We start from the raw sequence: 14140 nt of genomic DNA, 5'->3' as shown, positions 1-14140 counted from the left end.
AGCAGACTGGGACACTGCATTGAAGAACTGTGCCCGAGCAGACTGTGCCTCTGAATCAAATAAGTGTGCCTGTGTGGACTGTGCTGCTAGATCAGAGAAACTGCATGAGATGTATGGTGCTGAATCAGAGACTGTGCCCAATTTGGACCATGCAAGTGACGTCAGACCCTCCCCGCCAACAGGGTCCAATCCCCCTCTCCCAACTGAGTCTAGAAGTGGGCTTTCTGACAGCCATAGGCCTGTGTTACCACCAGAACCCTGCATGCCTACAAAGACTCCAGGTGGTGCCTTCGCTCTTACCTGATGCAGCCTCTACCAAAATGTGTGAAGAACTTCCAACAGGTTCATCTTCTTTAAGACAAAGGAGCGAGAAGGATGCTGGCTACAAGTCCCGTCTAGCCATCCAAGGTGGACTGAAACATTTCTACTGTTGTGACAACTTTAACACAAGGAATGTTAAAGATCACTGAGTGCACACACTATTCAAAGGGATAATCTGCAATTGAGCCTTAATACATGCCTTAGAGAGCTTGAACCCAGAAGAGGGGACCTGCCTAATTCTGCAAAGGAGGCATACTTGGGAAAGGGGGACCAGAACCCAAGGCACCGTAGTCCAAGCACCAGTAAAATTATTATACATTTAGCCTATTCTGTGAAGTATTAAGTTTTGCATATGTTCTAAAGTACTTTCCTTTTCCAAAGTAAAGTTGGACAGGACAACCAGTTATTGCGCTTCTGGGTAATTGTTGAGGTTTGATATTACACATCCCCACACTACCTCTTTGAGAAATCTATGAAAGCTCTCTATCAGTATCACTAAGAGTCAAGTGCTGAAGGGGAGTATACTTGTCCCAGTTTTGTGGAAGCAGAGTAGGACGAACCCCAGGATCTTCATGGCAAATTACTCTAGCCCCCATGGATGAGGCCCTAGCACCTACTAACCCTGCGTGTTCCGTTAATGGGGTGTGGCAATGTTGCTGCCACCACTGTCAGTCTTCTACAGACCTGTGAGTTGCCAGTAGTAAAGCTTCTCTTAATGAGGGTGAATATGGTGTCCCCCCTACCACAGAGACTAGCTCTGGATTTTAATTCATGTCTCAAGACACTTGTGTGCTATGAAAGGGTAAAAACGATACAGATGCTGTCATCGAGGCAAGGTAGGTGTTCATGCTCTCCTGAGACTTGCACAGACCTCTCTCTATCATAACATACACCCCACACGTTTAATTGCCCTGGTTCTTAGTCCATCATTGGAGAAGCCTGGTCATTGCATTGGAAAAACTGTGCTGATGTATTTCAGTTGTTTTGGGGATTTGTTATCATTATCTCATGTCTCATTTAAAACCTAACTATAACACTACTTTAAACTTTGGCATTTTTCAGTGAATTCCTGGATTGTTTTCATGTAATTTAAGGTCTATAAAACTAACCTTACTATAATATCATTTTATACTTTGTTTATTCAATGAATTTCTGTGCCCAACCGTCTGCATGCAACCAACCATCAAGTGCATCCAATCCCCACTGTTCTTGCAGTACCCACCTCACAAGCTTTTGCTCCATGATACTGTGGTAATGTGCAAGCATTCTCAGCGAAGCTTGCTTGGTAGTGCCTTACCATGGGTTCGAAGCTTGAGAAACGGGTACTGCAAGATTACAGCAGTACCTTACAGAAGGGTTGCATTGGGTCCTGTAAAGTCACTGTGGCACCTGAGCAGCGAATTCTATTTTTATTTTAGTCACTGGGATGGTCCCTATATCCCCCTCCCCCCTCCTAAGTGCCTGGAATTAGGATGTCCCTGCCTTGGACCCCTAATACATTTTTGAAAGACTCTTCAGAAAAGGGTGACCAAGTCCTGCAATGGCCACTTGAGCTGTTGTGGTTGGCCAATCAGTGGGTTCACTATTGTCCCAAGTACCATGGTCCCCAATTGCCCAGCAGGATAAAAGGCTCCCTCGGCCAATAGCATTCAAGTATTTTACATTTTTGGTACTGAGGGAGTCCTGCAGCACATTACTGTCAGATGACAGCGCCAGCACTATCAAGCAGCCCTGCAACAGTTTCAGGGAGCAGAGCTGGCCAGAGGAGCCGAGAGCTTTACTGTGTGAATCACCGCTCAGGTGCAAGGCCCTCCCTGCTGCTGTAGTACACTTGTCACAAGCATTTTTAGTTCAATAGCAATTTTGCATTCATTTATCACTACAGGCCCTCGTGTGAAGTTAGGGCCCTTCTATTTCTGGTGCTGTGCAAAAGTTTTAAGATTTCCTTAGAGTGTTTTGTTGCTCAAATTGGTGTAATTTCTGATATTTATGTTTCCTCATCTTCATTTCTTGATTTTGCAAACAAGAAAGTGTCACTCATAGTCACTGTATGTCACTCATAATTGTAACGCTGTAACGGTCTAGTTGATGCACGTACACGCATCCCCACATCCGCAGGCCAGGCGTGGCCTGCGGGGTAAAATAAAAGGAGGACGGGCGCTCGTGCACGTCACTTCCGACCATGACATGGTGTGTGCCTGAGTAGTATCGCTGGTGCCCGACCTGCCCCTGCGCAAGCAACCCAGCCGTATAACGGCCTAAGGAGGCCCAGCACGCACCACACAACATTGGCGATGAGCGGAGGGGGCCCAACCCTCGACCGTACACCGAAGTCCTGCCCGGAGCAGTCTGCTCCCTTCCGCGGTGCATACCGCGTGTCTACCGGCTGCGGCGCCTGCCTTCACTGGGCTGGTCTGCCTGTCCCTGTTTCCTCGCCTGGGTCCTGGAAGTCACTGCCGCTGCTAAGGGGAGGACGAGGCGACATTGCTGCTGCCTCGGCCGGTCTACAAACGCGGCTGGCTGCCATTCACCACGCATCCCGCGTGAGTCGCGGGCCGGTGCAGCGCCCTGCCAATGCTCACGCATTGCGCGTGAGCCGCAGAAACGCCCTGCCATCTCTCACGCATTGCACGTGGGTCGTGTTTTCGGCCAGGGGGGCCCTGCTACGCCCCGGAGGGGTACTATTGGCGTCCTGGTGTTGGAGGGAGACCCCGGAGGGGACCACGACACCCTCAAGCCGCTGGAGGCCTGCTGAACCCGCGGCGGACCCAAGGTGAGCCGCGCAGCTACCGCGTGGTGTCACAGACCGACGCCATAGGGAAGAGAACCGGCGAGGGGCACACGTCGTCTCAACGAGTGAAGGGACAGAGAAGACTCCTGAAATAGCTCATCTACCTACGGTTGCACTCTCACCATGGGGGATGGAGATCCACCGGCGCCCACTATCAACATCCCATTTCAGCACGCCGCAGCGGGGGTGCTGCCGCCATTCAGTGAGGCAGCGGACCCGTCCACAGCCTCGCCGCGGTGGAAAATCTGGCTCGAAAGACTGGAGAATTATTTCGTGGTCATGAGGGAGACAGACAATGCTGTGAAAAGGTCACTGTTACTTCACTATGCGGGGGATGAGATATTCAGACTTTTCAAACATTTACCTAATACGGGTGCAGCAGACAGCTACGATGCGGCTGTTGCCGCCCTCAATGGCCATTTTGATCCCCAATTGAACGTGGACTTCGAAGTGTTCAAGTTAGGACAGGCACATCAGCGGGAGGGTGAGTCGATGGACCAATTCCATACTCGCGTCAGGGAGCTAGCCAGCTCCACCGACGAGGACCAACCAAGAGCCATAAGGAGACAGATTATTCAAGGGTGTCGGGACAAGACACTGAGAGGATTGATTCTACGTAAACCACGAATCTCACTGGAAGATATACTAATTCTGGCCAGATCTCATGAGCTCTCGAACGTCAGGGCCACTGCCATGGAACAGGCCCTACACAAAGCCCCAGTCAAAACTGAAACTATCAAGATGGAACGTGCAGATGCCGTGCGGCCCCGACCACGTGGACCACCACAGAAAGGATATCGGAGAGATCCGCCCCAAGCCCGGTGTGGATATTGCGGCCATGAGCCCCACGCGGCCAAGGAATGCCCAGCTCAGGGCCAAACACGTGCGAGTTGTGGAATTCCAAACCACTTTGCATCGGTTTGCCGCAGGAAGAACCAATCCAAGAATTTCAAGGGATTACGGACGCCTACCAAGGCCGTTCGTCAACTGTCGCTAACCGACCCACCACTGGCGAAGGCAGAAAGACACCTACCCACGGTGTACGACGATTCGGAGTTGGAGGATGAAGAGGCGTACATCATCTCGTTCGCACGGGAGCTCAAGCAACGACGGCGGCCACAACCAACATGTATTGTGCAGATGGGGAAAAAGGAAGTTAAGGCCATCATTGATACTGGCGCCACCGTCAACGTAATGGGCCTGCAACAATTCAACAAGCTACGCCACGGCCCCAGGTACTGCCACCCAAGACAAGGATCTTTGCCTACGGAGCAGACACACCGCTGCCCCTCAAGGAAAAAATTATAATACCCATTCAGGCTGACGAGTCAGAGGTAATGGCGACCGTTCACATCATCAACCGAGAAGCTGACACTTTGCTAAGTAGTCACACAGCGGAGGACCTGAAACTAATAGCATTTGCCAATCGCATCAGAGCATACCAAGTAGACGAACTATTGGGACGATTCCCTGAACTATTCAGAGGCCTGGGATGCATTAAATGTGAACCTATCAAAGTCCACATTGACAAATCTGTCACTCCCACCGCATTACGCCACCGCCGGATACCCTTCCACCTTCGCCCGCTGGTGGAAAAGGAACTTGAAAAACTGGAGGGCCTAGGTGTCATAGAAAAAGTCACGGGGCCCACCCCGTGAGTCTCGCCCATGGTCATTGTGGAGAAGCCTAAGCAACCGGGCAAAATTCGCCTATGCATCGACATGCGGCTACCGAATTCAGCTATCCGGAGGGAAAGACATCTGACCCCCACTATGGACGACATTGTGGCCGACGTGAATGGATCAAAGTGGTTTTCGAAAATTGACCTCAACGCTGGATACCATCAACTACCACTAGCGGAGGAAAGCCGTTTCATCACCACTTTTAGCACCCATCTTGGTCTCCGGCGCTACAAGCGTCTAAATTTCGGCATCTCCTCAGCGGCGGAGGTGTTCCAGAACGCAATCAGAGAACTCCTATCTGGATTACCCGGGGTAATAAATGTCAGTGACGACATTTTGATACATTCTGCCACCACGTCAGAACACCACAAGCACCTTTGGGACGTCCTAAAGAGACTGAGCACCTATGGAGCGACACTCCACAGAGAAAAGTGTCCGTTTTTTCAACCCTCTATTGAGTTTTTTGGCTATGTCTTCAACAGGAGGGAATCCAGATTGACCCGAGGAAGTCCAAAGCCATAAAGGATGCCCCAGCGCCAAAGTCCCCGACAGAAGTGAGAAGTTTTCTTGGGATGGCCACGTACTGTGGCCGGTTCATACCGGGCTTAGCCACTCGAAGCGAGCCGCTACGAGCACTGACCAAGACGGATGCCACGTGGCAGTGGGGCCCGAAGAAAGATGAAGCCTTCCAGGGTATCAAGGATGCCCTCTTGGAGAAAGCCACCCTCTCCTACTTTGATCCCGCAAAACGTACGGAGGTAATCGTCGATGCCAGTCCGGTAGGCCTTGGCGCCGTTTTGACCCAAGAACATGAACCCGGCCAATGGACGGCGTTAGCTTTTGCCAGCAAAGCCCTGACCCCAACTGAAACCAGATACGCACAGATCGAGAGAGAGGTTCTCGCCATCAAATGGGCCTGTGGTCATTTCCATTTGTATCTACAAGGACATTCTTTCGTCATGGTCACTGACCACCAACCCCTAGTGCCCCTCTTCAAGGGAACTGCGCCTTACCCACCACCTCGCATTGAACGATGGGTGATTCAACTTCAACCATACGAGATGGTGGTGGTATACCGCCCAGGGGCCAAAAATCCTGCAGACTATCTGTCGTGACACCCCCCGCAACAGGAGCGGGAACCAGTGGATGATGACTGCGAGGAATACGCCCAGTGGGTGGCACTTACCTCATGCCCACAGTGCATGACGATAGAAGATATCAAGGAAGCAGCTCCACTGACAACATCTACATGAGGTCGCTTCAGGCGGTTCGAGAAGGCTCGTGGGCCGACTACCTACGCCCACCCAACTCCTGGACCGCAGAAGACAAAGAGGCACTTACGAAAATCTGGCGCGTCCGGCATGAGCTAAGTGCCACGGAAGAAGGTGCTACTAAGAGGGTCACGACTGGTGATACCACAGAGCCTAAGGCACCGGGCAACACAACTCGCCCACGGGGGTCACCAAGGCGCGACGAAGATGAAGGCACGTATGCGGGAGAAGGTATGGTTCCCGGAGCTAGAAACCATAGTGGAAGAGTACGTGAAGAACTGCATGTCCTGCCAGCTGACGAGCGACCCTGAGAGACCTGCACCAGTAATCACGGAAGAAGCCTGCATATCTCCCTGGACCAAGGTCAGCATAGATTTTGGAAGCTTCCCGGGGGAAGGACACACGCTTGTGGCCATCGATTCCTACTCCAAATACCCGTTAGTGGAGAGGGTTGTCTCCACTGCGTTCACGCATGTAGGGCCGGCACTAGAAAAGATATTCTCCATGTTTGGATATCCAGCTGAAATACGGAGTGATAATGGACCGCCATTCCAGGGAGCTGAGTTCGCCACGTTCCTCAAGGCCAGAGGCATTATACATCGTCGCATCACACCTCAATGGCCCCAAGCAAATGGGGACGTTGAGAGATTTATGCGAACCCTCAATAAGGTGTTCCGGATAGCGGTGGTGGAACAAGCCGATCCCGAACAGAGACTGCACGACTTCCTACGGGAATACCGGGGAACCCCTCACTGCACCACGCAAAGGAGCCCTTGGACTCTCATGTTCCATGGACAACGAAGAGACCTTCTTCCCACTGCCCCGGGGTGGACACCGGATTTGACCCACACTGGTGACGCACAGGAACGGAGACGGCAAGGTAACCAGCGAGCTAGCCGACGCCGGAGAGCCACTACAAGACACCTAAGCAAGGGGACCCGAGTGATCATACAAAACAGACGTCCGGGGGGAAAGTTCCAAACTCGATATGAGCCGGGTACCTGGACAGTAACGTCCACAAAAGGCACTATGATCACGGCAAGAAAAGGTGAAGAGGAAGTATCGAGAAACACCTCCTGGTTCAAGGTGATATCACCGGCACCGAGACAATGCTTGGAGACTATGGGAGAGGACAATGGATCACCTGCAGCTGCAGCGCCTGGGGAAGAAGGTAGCTTACCATCAGGGAGCCAGACGGAGAGATCTGAGCTGGAGTCGGTATCTCCAACACCGTTGGATACCATCATGGATATTCATCAAAGTATGGAAGGTGGCCGGGGCAACACCCAGAGGTACAATCTGCGGCCTAATCCACCACCGAGTCAGAAGTTAAAGGACTATGCCTGTCTGCTAAGGCCCTGAAGCTGACACCAAGGGACATGCAAGTACTGAGGCATTTTGTTTGAACCATATGTCTAGATGTAACCAATGGTTAGCTGCTGTGGAAAATTTTATATAGTTGGATAGGGATGTAATGCTGTAACGGTCTAGTTGATCCCCACATCCGCAGCGTGGCCTGCGGGGTTAAATAAAAGGTGGACGGGCGCTCGTGCACGTCACTTCCGACCATGACACGGTGTGTGCCTGAGTAGTATCGCTGGTGCGCGACCTGCCCCTGCGCAAGCAACCCAGCCGTATAACGGCCTAAGGAGGCCCAGCACGCACCACACAACAATAATTACACTGAAATTATGAAAATGTCACATAGCAATCTGAAACCTTGGCGGCTATGTACAGTTTAATAATTAGTGCTTGTGTCGGCGGCGCCACGGAGGGGTACGCACAGTCTTATCTCTGATAAATTATTTTAGTCACACACAATCAATTTAGTTTCAAATCTGCAGGCTAGGCTGCTCTGTCTCATCATCCTTCTGAATGAGCCTGGTTTATCTGCAGATCGATTTAATCACAGTAAATCTGCAGGCCCAGCCAAGGGCTGCTCTGTCTTCTAATCCTTATCATGGGCGCCCTGACTAACTGGGTTTATCTTCCCAGACACGGGTCAGTGTGTGACTGTTTTACCAGCCAGGCTAGCTGCTCTCTCGGCACTGGGGCCCAGACAGGGAGGGGAGAGGGGCACGGGGAAGTTTCTTGTTGCTCAAATGTCTGTCATTTCTTATATTTAGAAGTTTCCCTAATCTTCATTGCATGATTTTTGCTCGAGAGAAAGTGTCACTCTTAGTCATTGGAATGTCATTCATAATTTCACAGAAATGTTTAAAATGTCACACATGGCAATCTGAAACCTTGGCAGCTATGGACAGTCTGACTATGTATACCCATCTTGAAACGGTAATAGTGCTCATTTAGTGCAGTGCAGAAAACTGTGGAAGTAACGCTAGATTGTCTTTGTTGTGAGTTTACCAACTGGTTCTCTTAATTTTTCAATAAGTAAAATTGTGTTTGTTGCTGTGAGACAAAGCACGAAACAAAACTATGGATACGCACGGTTTACCTGTTTGAACTTGAGCTTTAACAGTGTAGTCCTCTGTCTTTTTCGGGAGCAGAGAGCAGGGAATCCGTGTGTGTCAGGAAAAGGCAGGCTGAATGTGATTGGTTGCAAGTTTCGACTATGCAGATTTTTAAAGCAGTGAGTCACCCAGGATCTACTGAGAATACTTTATTGCGAAGAATGCGTCTGCCTGTGCATCTTTAGAGTGTCATTTTGTGGTGTTATACAGCCATATGTTTTTGTTGGAGTTGATGATGACAAACCTTTTTTTACTGTATGTTAGAATGGTTTTTACTTTTCTAGTCCGTGTGAGCTGCAGTACGCATTTTAAGAACTATGAAACAGACATCGTTTCCGTAGTTATAATTTGAAGAAATTAGTTTCTAAAGTGATTATTCGCTAACTACGAGCAAGAGATTTTATTTTCCCTTCTGAGCGCGGAGAGTCTGGACAGTGTGGCATGAACGCAGCTACTTTTTTGACTTGAACTTAACGCTTGGCATTACTCTTCTAATAGCGCACGCACAGCTGCTGGTGTGAGCAGTAATGAACACGAATAGAGTTAACTATAGCACACTGCGCGCTAAGGAGGTTATTGGGAACAGTGCTGTCAATATATCATTGGCATTTCCAAGAGATTAACCCCTTCATGAGGTCACTGAGAACTTCTATAAATACACATTTCCCAAAAACTTCTTTAAACGATTTACACCAAATAATGAAAAGCAGCTATCTAAGTAAATTTTTAACTTTGTGTCATATTTCGCATAATTACGTTCAACCGTTTTTCTTTTTCGTAGACTCAAGTTTCCTATGGGATTTAACATGGGAAATCAATATTTTGCAACCCCACTTTTTTCTATGCCCCCACTTGACTCATCAGTGAAAAACTTTCCATGAAAGTTCCAAAGTGAGTGAACTTTATTTTTGGAAATATATTTAGTTAACTAAACGCCTTTTTGGTAATGAAAAAGTATGCACTTTCAGTTTTGACTCAGAAAAGGAAGATAGCCAATCATGATGGAGTTAGGCTTGAACAGCTTTGATAATGATAGAAAATTCACACAAATAAAACGTGAAAAGTTTAAAGTACCAAATGCGATGTTGTATTAGTTTGTACCTTTTAATGCTTCTAGGCAGGAGGAGACTTTGTACATCAAGCACAGCATGAAGCAAATACTGTTTCCCCCATGGAACAGTACACTCTGCCAATCTGGGACACAGACTGACAAAAACACATCGCAAATATAGTTAAGTCTCGTAGGGGCATATTATCAAGACAGGTGATAAAAGTATCGCCGCTTTAGCGGCAGAAAACTGCTGCTAAAGCGGCGATAATAGGCTTGATAATATGCTCTATGGAATTCCAATTGAAGCTCATGTTAGATGTCCTTCACATTTAACATGGGCTTCATATGGAATTCCATAGAGCATATTATCAAGCCAATTATCGCCACTTTAGCGGCAGTTTTCTGCTGCTAAAGCGGCGATAATTTTATCGCCTGTCTTGATTATATGCCCCTTTATACTTTCAGTATGCTTTTTCGTGAATTATTCTCGGGTTGCTGTTAAACTGTCTGTGGCTGCATTGTATGTTAGAGTAAAGCTGATGCCGGGCCCTGATTAAGGCAATTTAAATAGTGTGCATCGGTTTACTGCTGCTTCCCTGCGGGGACTCTAACTCATAATTCCTTTGCTTCTAGACTCAGCAGGGGAAGATTGACACCATTGAAGAACATGTCAACACTGCTGCTGTGAATGTTGAAGAGGGAACTAAAAACATGGGAAGGTTCAGCACAGCTCCTGCTGCTGAATCAATGGCGTTCTGCCCACTAGCGATCTCCCGTATTAGCCCAATTGATCTGCGGTCTCTAATGCTGAGGGCAACAGCAATTAAGGAAATAAGGAAGAAATTACACGCAGGTCTAGAAGGAGGGAAATCAATCTTTTCTCAGATTCGATCACATCTATTCCACAGGGAGTAGAGGGGTTGAAGTGTCATTTACGCCTATTTTGCTTCATAGTCCGCAGAAGGATTGCTCTTTGGAAAACCACGAGGGTAACAGCAGAAATATGTTTTCACCTGTATATGTTGAGTGGCGACATGTCCCCCGACAAGCAAATACTCAGTGAAACTCGGAGGCTGTCTGAAAAATAAACTGCTTCTCACTGGTAGCAAAAATACTGTTATTCGGAGGGGCTGATTTAGAATACAGGGGCTTGGTAGGATAACTCTGGTGGTCAATGCTCTTGCAGTAGTGATCTGCTTTTTTGTCAAAAATCTTTTTATGTCGCATACAATCACAGCATGGCAATCCAATGAGGACTGAAGGAGCTCCCACGCAGGGGAAAAGACTGCACCATAGCAAACGATACAGAAGCAGAGGACAATAATCACATTAAATCAGCTCTGAGGCTACATAAATAGCTAAATGAAGGGTACAGCTGTTAAACAGATAGAGCAATTCATGTGAAATGGCCCAATAAGATCACGAAAAGGGCCTAGCAGTATCAGTCAGTCTGGCCACGTAAGAGCCCATACCTAGGAAGCCAAAGGAAATGAATATGATGCACCAGGATATTCCCTAGGCTATAGGGGCGTAGCCATGCATGTGAGAGGGACTATACGATAGTCAAAGGAACATAAACAAGAAACAAAACCCCTCCCCGCTCCCCTCCCCCCCCCTTGGTGGCGGCAATAACGAAGTAATAACCTACTGGACTATGTGCAGAGTACAGTCAATACTGGAAGAGATGAAGGTCTCTAATGGTAGGGGGACAGACTGCAGAGGGTATGCCTCGTGAAAGGAAGGAAACCAGGGGGCCCCATTTGAATTCAAAATTCTTGTAGTCATCCCTGAAGATGTCGGCCATGTGCTCAAGGCTGAGCAGTTTCCAGAGACGAGAATGCCAGAGAGAAATTGCCGGGGCCTCCCTTTTCTTCCAGGCTGCAGCGAGTGTAACCTTGGCTGCGCCAATGCAGAGCCCCATAATTTGTTTGTCAGCCTGGGTTTGGTGCTCAAGAACAGGGTCGCGCAGTCCCAAAAGGATCCCCGCTATAGTGGGCCAAAATTTCCTCCCAAAAGGGGCGGATATTGGGTCAATCCCACTAGATATGTCAGAAGTCGCCCAACAAACCACAACCCCTCCAGCACCTGTCCGAGGTATTGGGGAAAATCTGCCGAAGTTTTGCGGGGTGCAAGTACCAGTCCATCATCTTCTTAAGATCAGCCTCCCTGAGGTCAGTGGAGTGGTTGAAGCATGAGATGTCGGACCAAAGGTGTGACCATTCAGCCTCAGAAATAGGGTGCTGAACCAGGTCCTCCCACATGGCCATGTATCGAGGGCGTGGTGTGATCGTTGTCTCAAGCAAGTGATCATAAATAAAGGAAATCACTCCTTTCATAGAAGACGTTTTGAAGAGGTAGTCTTCGAATTTTGTAAGAGGGCGAGTGGCGGCCTCTCAGATGGTAGGCGCGAGGGCCCAATGCATCAGTTGAGTGTAATGGAATTGTTCCCCGTTCCCTAGATCAAATTTCCGTCTGCATTCCTCAAAAGTAAGGGGCTCAGAGTTATCAAATAAGTGAATGAGGGCGAGGCATCCGCCCCGTTTCCACGCCTCAAAAGGCCCTTCAAGGTGAGCTGGGGGGAAAGCTGGGTTATAATGGATGGGGTGAAAGGTGACAGAAAGAAGGTCCATCTATCATAGCTGGAAACCATATCCCGGACCATCAGCGTCGTCCTTGTGGGGGTGCTAATGTAAGTGTTTGGGGGTCTGTCCTTACAAGAGCGCCAAACCAGGTCCCAAATGGTCGTGCCTGTCACGCTACGGTCCATGTGTAGCCAGTGCTTCTCCGAGTCTTTCTGGATCCACTCCACTAGTACCCTAAGTTGGGCTGCCCTATAGTATAGCTGGATGTCTGGCAAGCCAACCCCTACCTTAGTCCGGGGGCGACGTAACAGAGAGTAAGAGAAACGAGCCCGGCCTCCTTGCCAAAGAAAGCGCAGAATCAGGGACTTAGTTCTCTGGAAGAAGTCACGGTCTAGCTCAATAGGCAGGGCTTGAAAGAGATAAAGAAGCTTAGGTAGAAGGGTCATTTTCACGGTGTGAATGCGGCCTAACGGTGATAGGAAAAGAGGTTTCCATTTAGTAAGTTCAGCTTGGATATGCGTCAGGAGGGGGGGGAATTAGCCGCATAGAGCCCGCGTACAGTGGACGTTAGCTGAACCCCCAAATATTGAATGGTTGTGGTGGCCCAGGTCAGCGTCGTATTGGGTCGTATAGTGAGGACCACCTCCGGAGAGAGGGTAAGATTTAATATGAAGGATTTAGTGGTATTTATTTTAAAGCCCGAGACCCGTTCAAAGCGCTCGAGATCCTCTTTTAAGCTTGGGAGAGATGTTTCTGGCTGAGTCAGGGACAAGAGCACGTCGTCAGCAAATAGAGAAATCATATGAGGTTCCCCTGTGAAGGGAATCCCCCGAATATTAGGGTTGTTTCTGATAGCGGGTGCTAGGTGTTCGATGCTTAAGGCGAAAAGCAGGGGGGAGAGGGGGCAGCCTTGCCTAGTCCCTCTGGAGTGTGGAAAGGGAGGCTAAGGTGTTCCATTCACGACTACTCTGGAACGTGGAAAACAATAGTTAGCTCGAATCATATTAAGGAATTTGGGAGACAAGCCAAAGGCCATGAGGGTATGGAAGAGGAAAGCCCAGTCGACCCTGTCAAAGGCCTTCTCGGCGTCGAGGCCTACCAGGACAGCCGGGATTTGGCACCTGTTTGCTTTCTCAATGAGCTGGACGACCCTGCGCGCGTTGTCATGCATCTGTCTGCCTTTGATAAATCCAGACTTGTCCGGGTGGATAAGAATGGGCGTGATGTCATTGAGACGTTTGGCGATGATAGAGGAGTAAAGCTTGGCGTCTACATTTTGTAAGGCTATCGGCCTGTAGGAGGCGCAAGAATGGGGGTCCTTCCCCAGCTTGGGGATTACCGAGATCACGGCCTCACCATAGAGCCAGAAGTTGTTCCCTCTTCCGCCATTTTATTAAAAAGTGTTACCAAATATGGAGAGAGATCAGGGGCAAAGGTCTTATAGAAAAGGGCCGTGAAGCCGTCCGGCCCGGGAGCTTTATGGGCTTAAGGGCTCCAATAGCCGATGTAACGTCCCCCAAGGTGATAGGTGCGGAGAGGACATCATTCCATGCCTCCGAGACCTGGGGCAGCGGGAGAGAACTGAGGTAATCGCGTTGCGCCTCTTCCTCTAAGGAGTCACCTGACTAGAGGGCTCGGTAAAAGGACCCAAAGAGAGCAGCCTTGTCTTCATCTTTATGCGTTAGGCTCCCAAGGGGATCTAGAATGCCACCAATATACTCCTTCTCGCGTTTACCTCTCAGTTGTCGAGCTAGATGCTTACCCACTTTGTTGCCTTGGGCGTACGAGTTATAGCGCAGTTTAAGAAGGGTGAATTCCGCTCTATTAGTATAAATAGTCCGTAGTTTGCCCCGTAAGTGATCTGCTTTTTACCTAGTCATGCTTTTGACTCATAAAGTTGCAAAAAGGGTTAATGTGACTCCTGCAAAGCACATTGTGGAACATGTGGATGACAGATTTTTATTTTATGCA

Source organism: Lissotriton helveticus, chromosome 4_1, assembly GCF_964261635.1.
Source record: "Lissotriton helveticus chromosome 4_1, aLisHel1.1, whole genome shotgun sequence".
NCBI classification, from domain to species: domain Eukaryota; kingdom Metazoa; phylum Chordata; class Amphibia; order Caudata; family Salamandridae; genus Lissotriton; species Lissotriton helveticus.
Note: the sequence above shows the minus strand (reverse complement) of the source record.